We start from the raw sequence: 6804 nt of genomic DNA on the forward strand, positions 1-6804 counted from the left end.
GGTATGATATACTGCTTCAGCGTTTATAATCCTCTTGTTCTGTCTCAAAATTTATTGTTTCTTTATTGTTTTTCTTTTTTTTTTTTTGGAGCAATTACATACGTAGCCCTCAAAGCATTGCTATTTACAAATTTACCATAAATCCCCAGTCCTTAATTTCCATTTCTTTGTCAATTTGTAAATGGCTTGATCGTGACACGCATAAATGCATCGGTTTGATAGTTTGAAAAATTATCTCTTGCAATGTTAAATGCTTATGTAATTATCCTTTTTTTTTTTCCTTAGATGATGGGAAAAGATAATTCAAAATAAAGAACTAAATAATTAACATTTGTTTGCTTTCATTCTGGGGGCTGAATACTATAAGAATGAATGTAGGAGAATTCTGAAATTTTGCCCGAAATACTATAGTAATGACGACGACGACGATGACGATGACTAGTCTTTCGGTTTAATCTTACCTCTTAAAATATAATCTTCTTATCATATGCAGACAAGGAGGCTATATTCTCTGGCAACTTCTTGTTTACATCCTTGGAATTGCAACGCAAGCAACATAATTGAGGTCTATAAAACAATGTAAATAACATTTTCTTTAATAAAAGAAAACCTTGCCTGCAAGCTAGTGATGTTGATTATTTCTGATATTTTATATTTGATTCCTTTTAAAATAGGGGCACATGACTGAAATGTTATTATTATAATTGAAATATTATTTGCTATTTTTGTTTCCTTTTTTCTGAAGAGACAAAGGGCATTCATGTAATGTGGTTCTTGTGTTGTATTAATGACTTGGCTTCATGTTTCTTCATGTGCATTATTGGTGTATTATTAAGATATAATGTGTACTTCCATGCAATTAGTTTTAATATGCTCTAGTGGATAGGCTTTGGATATAGGCATATAGCTGTGATGGTGGCACATGAAATTTTAATGATATGTATGCTGCTTATTGTGTATGAATATTTTAGGAAGATTCATATACATGCCATATCTTACACTTCAATTTTGTTACATGCATGTCACCTTGCCTATGAAATGATGTATTTCACCTTTTTGTTTAATAAAAATAGTGATACTTTTAATATGGTATGTAAGATTTGAGTGATATAAATATAAAAATAATAATTTAAGTAATTAGATATGTAAATACAGAGGAATTGTGGTATGTAAATGACCTAATGTTTTAATAATATTTTTTATTCTGTAATAAATAAATGTTTTTAATATATTTACCATATAATATCATATAAATATATGTGATTTAACAACAATAAAAAGATCACTTCAAAATTTAATATTTATTATAATTAAAATTTGTTTTTTCCCCAATCCTTCACTTAAATGAATCACTTTTTAAGATTTTTTTTTTCATTTCAACTTGAGGTATATTGCAATTGGCCAAGTCTAATTTTGCACTCTTAAATAAATAGAACTCTTCATTGTCATGAACTTAAGCCTATCCCCACAACTTTTATGATTTGGTCTTAAACCTTTGAGACATGTTACAATGGTATGACATTTATTAATATGGATTAAATGTAAATATGATGTTATTGTAATGTATTTTATTATAGTTATTGGTTGTGCAAAACAATGTCGAAGATGGAAGCACATAACAAGCAAACAATTTAAAAACCGTGATTTATGTGGTTTGGCGCAAATCAGTTTGTTTGAGATTAGGGGTTAATCTACTATCAACATGTGGGGAAGGAGGGAAAAATGGTCAAAATAGGGTAACAATTCCTTGCATAAAAGTCAGCCCTAATTCCTAGAAATAAGAGCACAATGGAATATAAAATAAAAATGTTTTTAATATATAAAATATTATGTAATTTGATTTCTTCTAATTAGGTCATCTAAGGGCAAGCTTCTTATTATAGAAAAGACAGTCTAATTAGATCTTTTCTAATTAAGTTATATAATATCAATTTTTTTAATGTACATAATTCTTAATATATAGTCCTTAGATTTAATATTTTTTATAATAATTTACACCTTGTCTCTTACTTCCAAGTAAATGAGAGATGACCAAAATGAGCTCCAAGATCAAAACAGTTACACCATGATGGTTTCCTATGTATCTCTTCCGAAGAATTTAAACCTCACATAGTTTTTTAAGATACTCGAATAGACAATCAATCATGAGCTCGGATGTTCAAACAAATTCTACAGTAAGTGAACTTCTTGCTAGTATGATATTTTGTGAGCATCTTTGTTGGATTGTTTTTGTATCCGTCTTCTTCAAGTTGTCATGAATCAAGTCCTGAATAGTGGCACCCGTCATCAATGTGCTTGATACGGCCATGATCAATTGAATTTGTGGCCAAGAATATCACACTTCGATTATCATAGGACACAACCAAAGATTCTTGATAAATTCCCAAGTCATCCAATAGGCCTTCTGTGTGTGTGTGTGTGTGTGTCTGTGTGTGTGTGTATTGATTTCTTCACGGCCTCCGTAACTAGCATGTATGAAACCTCAGCAAGAGGCAAAGCAATAGAAGATTGAAAAGTTGATCTGCTATAATATGGCTAACCATCACTCCCCATCACTATTTTAAGTTCAATTATAAGAATAAATGTTTTGACCCTCTTTATACAATCAACTATAATATGGCTAACCATCACTTGCTATACATATATAATGTAATTTAATCAAGGCATTTTTTCTAGAATATAAATAAAAATTTGATCAACATATTTTATAATTTCATTATTAGAAAAAAAAAAAAAGAAGAAACACCAACTTTATGTTTGATCGATAAGGCTTCTTCTTTTTTTATAAGCATTATATTGGCTCTCTGCCAATAATTTAATTTATATTTTTTATTCTTATTGTATTTCAATCATTATTAACGAATTTATACAGCGATCTTACGAGTGGGGCTGACAAAAAAGCTCATCGTTTGCGAATAGCTCGTGTTCAGCTCGATAAGTACTTTGCGTTCGATTCGTCATTAAACAAGCAAACCAAACACTAATATTTTTTTTTTGTTTGTTTGAATTATAAACGAACCGAACACGAACAAGAAGTTATTTAATCGTGTTAGGTTCATTTTAGTTTGAAATAAATAAAAAATTTAAAATTAATATATAAAATTTTATGATATATTAGATAAGAAAATTTCAAATAGAAAATTTATTAAGTTATTATTTAAAAAAGAATTTTTAATTCTAAATTATCTGAAATTGATTTTCACTATTTTTTTATAATTTTTTAATAAATAATTCAATTTATTATTTTTAAAATTTTTTAGCCAAACAAGATCTGAACACGAGCAATTCAGCAATATGAACAATTTAAATTAAATTTAAATAAATTGAACCTACCACGAACACCCATTTCACGAATAATTTTCAAGATTTAATTTCAAATGAACCAAACATAAACAGAGCTCATGTTCACTCATGTTCATATTCAGTTCGTTTACACCCCTAATTAATCGTCACACTGTTAAATTTCACAAAATATAACTACCATTTTTTGTGGTCCAATTTGCATACGTGTATAAAGATGCATTGGTACGGGACAGAACATAGAATTATGATCACCAATGTGGTCAGCAAACCCTGTATATTTTTACTTAACAAGAAAAGAGAAAGCAGAAGTAAAAAAAAAAAAATTATGGAAGATTTACATACATACCACATAATCCCTATGTATTTACCAATGCTATCAAACACCTAAATTTCATTTCTTACATATATACCACGTTATATAATTATGAAAATATGTAATTCACTTTTAAAATTTCAAACAGTGTCATTTTTCAAGTGATGGGAAAGATTTGAGTGAAATGGATATAATAATAAAGTTCAGATATCAATTTCTAAATACATAACATTTAGGTGGCATATATGCAAAAATTTCTAAAACAACTTTCTGTTTTTCTACAAAATGTACAAAAAAAGTTACAATTTGAGGTATTTATGCAAAGAATTATTCTACTAAGGTTCTGTTTGGGCAGCTTGTACGTTTCAGGATAAGCTGCTTATCCTGAAACGCCGCCTGGTGTAAAAACTCAAACGCAGTTTCAGATAAGCTGTCGAAACGCGCGAACCAAACGGTACGGCGGCGTTTTGCGTTTTGAAAACACCACCCGCACTTATAAGCTCCCCCAAACGAACCCTAAGATTAGGAGACACGTACACATCTTGCTGAATATGGCAGCCAAAGGCAACAGTAGAGAAATCATGTACTCATCGCAAAGAACAAAAACTGAAACTGCAGATATGCTAAAGACAAATCTGAGACTTTAACTGAGAGAGAGATGTGAGAATCTCTCCAAATCTAATCCACCTTCTCTACCTTTTTGCTTCTTCCTCAGTTCTGCCACAATGGAACAAAGTGGATTTATGGCTGGGAGAAGTTTAAACCCTAGAAATAAAAAATAATGATCCAAATTTGTCTCACTAAGGCTAAAGTCTGTAATGTGCTGCCAAAAAGCCTAAGCCATGGGGTGGTCACATTCGGATCATCGTCGGAACGTGCAAGTAATGCAAGTGGACGTTAAAAAATGCTAACTCATTATATTAGCAAATTTAATTTCGAACAACAAGTTGTCTATTTTTTCTTTTTTCTTAATGCCTTCCACATCTCTAACAATGTGGGTCTTGTGGCAAAATTTTCATCTTAATCTTTAGTTGATTGTTCAAGATCAATGATGTTATACATTTGGATGTTTAGGTTTTAAAAATTTTATTGATGCTCTAAATAATTTTTCGTGACCAAATATTGATCGAAATTTGTCCTGACCTTGATCATAATACATATTGGCAATACTTTAAGAGGATTTGATCATACTTCAAAATATGATTTAATCGATGTTCGAGTGTGATTAATTAATGTTTGAATTCTCTTCTCTTCAAAAAATTCTTCGTATGGCTGTTCAAGATAATAGCAAAGTTGAAGTAAAAGTTGAACTAGATAAAATCAAATTTGAATATTATTTAAAGACTAGAAGATATAGGCCACATGTAGAGTTGATCATGTGATGAAGAAAATTGTTAGACAACTCGAGACAAATTACACCATTATATTGAATATTAAAGACACAATGTCATAACATCTAGCTTTGATGAATTTTTTTTTCTTCCAAGTGTTTTAATTTAGTGCTAAAGATTGGTATAAATGTGAACTTTTTAATTAAATAATTTATTAAATGCATATGCTATTGCTTTGATTAGAATGATTTAAATCAAAATAATCTTTAGGAGCACATTTTATCCCGACACATGCTTTGAATATATTTTGAATAATATTCAAATATGTAATATAAGAATATTCACATCCTTATATGCAATATGTCATATTCACATCCTCTGACTAGAAGCTTTTGGGAAGCTCTGCATTTAGTCTCAAGCCTTGCCAAATCTGAACTGTTGCGAATCTTGCCGAAACCCTTCACCGAATTCGCTCTGAATCGTCGAAAACCTTAGCAGCGTTGCTGAACTCCTCTGCCAAATCTTCTTTGTCCCTGCGCTGAAATTCTCTTCCGCTTTATAACCACGTTCTGATACTACTTGTTGAGAAATTTAGGGCAAATAATCGCAAATCCATAAGAAAAATACAAAGATTTAACGAGGTTCGACAAAAATGTCTACGTCAAGACTTTCTTTCAATTCAGAAAAAAAATAAACATTAGAGTTACAATACGCATATATATATAATCCTGGAATATAATATGTAATTACAAAATTACCCCTGTAACATACCGCGGGGTCGTTGCCCCCGGACCCCCAGCCAACAAAAGGTTAACTCCCCTGATTGGATTGATACTTTCACTCCACTCCGCTCTGCTAGCTCGCTTCGTTCCGCTTTAACTTTTGTCCTTCATCTGGTATGTAATCCATACCTAAAAATATATCATCCGATAAAAAAAATTTCCGCGTGTTGACTCGACTCTAAAGAGGGCAGAATATTTTTACCCCGTCCCCTTCCACATGTGAGATGATTCAATGATTTTGCAGCCCCATTTGAAGCTCGTAAATACGCCGATCAATGTCAGGAATAGTTTCTGGGTGTGTATTATTCCACTAAAATTAAAAAAATCAAACTGAATCGGTATTCAATTCTATTTTAAAATAATGATATCGTTTTTTATTTTTAAAATTTAAATATTCAATTTTCAAATTTTGGGTCAATTTTAATATTCGTTAACCAAAGAAACTGACTTAATGAATATTATTAGGACTAAAAATTTAAATTCAGATGAAAAAAAAAACTAAGCATGTGATTTTTTTTTTTTTTTGTTTAATTTGAAATTTTAATTTTAAAGAGATGTATAGGAGACATAAAAAAATAAATTTTAATTTTGAAATAGAACATTAATTTTTAACTAATTATATTTGAAATAGAATCATATGTTAAATTTCAAGTTGCTTTAAATTGGACAAAATAAACCTAATTATTTTTTTGTTTAATTTGGATTAGTTTTAGCAAAAAATTTAATATGTTCAATTACTCTAGAATTTCCATTACTTCTCTATTTCTTACCTTTTCTGTTCTTTCATGATATCAAAGTTATAAGCTTCACAACATCACAAGATCCATGGATTCATCATCTCCTACCTCTCTCCATTTCATTCAGCAGTCTCAAGAATCTCTCAACAAGATGAAAGAAGCCCGCATTCTTGGAACCTTGAAATTATTGATGCTACACATCAAGAATATAGCAAATGTTTCATTGATATTCAAATATTATGTTGTCTGGAATGTATAATGTCAAAACTCCTCCTTGTTAATGGGTTTGATTTTTTTTATTGATAGCACTATACTACCTCCCCATGACTTCAACTAGA

The sequence above is a fragment of the Phalaenopsis equestris genome, unplaced genomic scaffold, assembly GCF_001263595.1.
Source record: "Phalaenopsis equestris unplaced genomic scaffold, ASM126359v1 Scaffold000036, whole genome shotgun sequence".
NCBI lineage: Eukaryota > Viridiplantae > Streptophyta > Magnoliopsida > Asparagales > Orchidaceae > Phalaenopsis > Phalaenopsis equestris.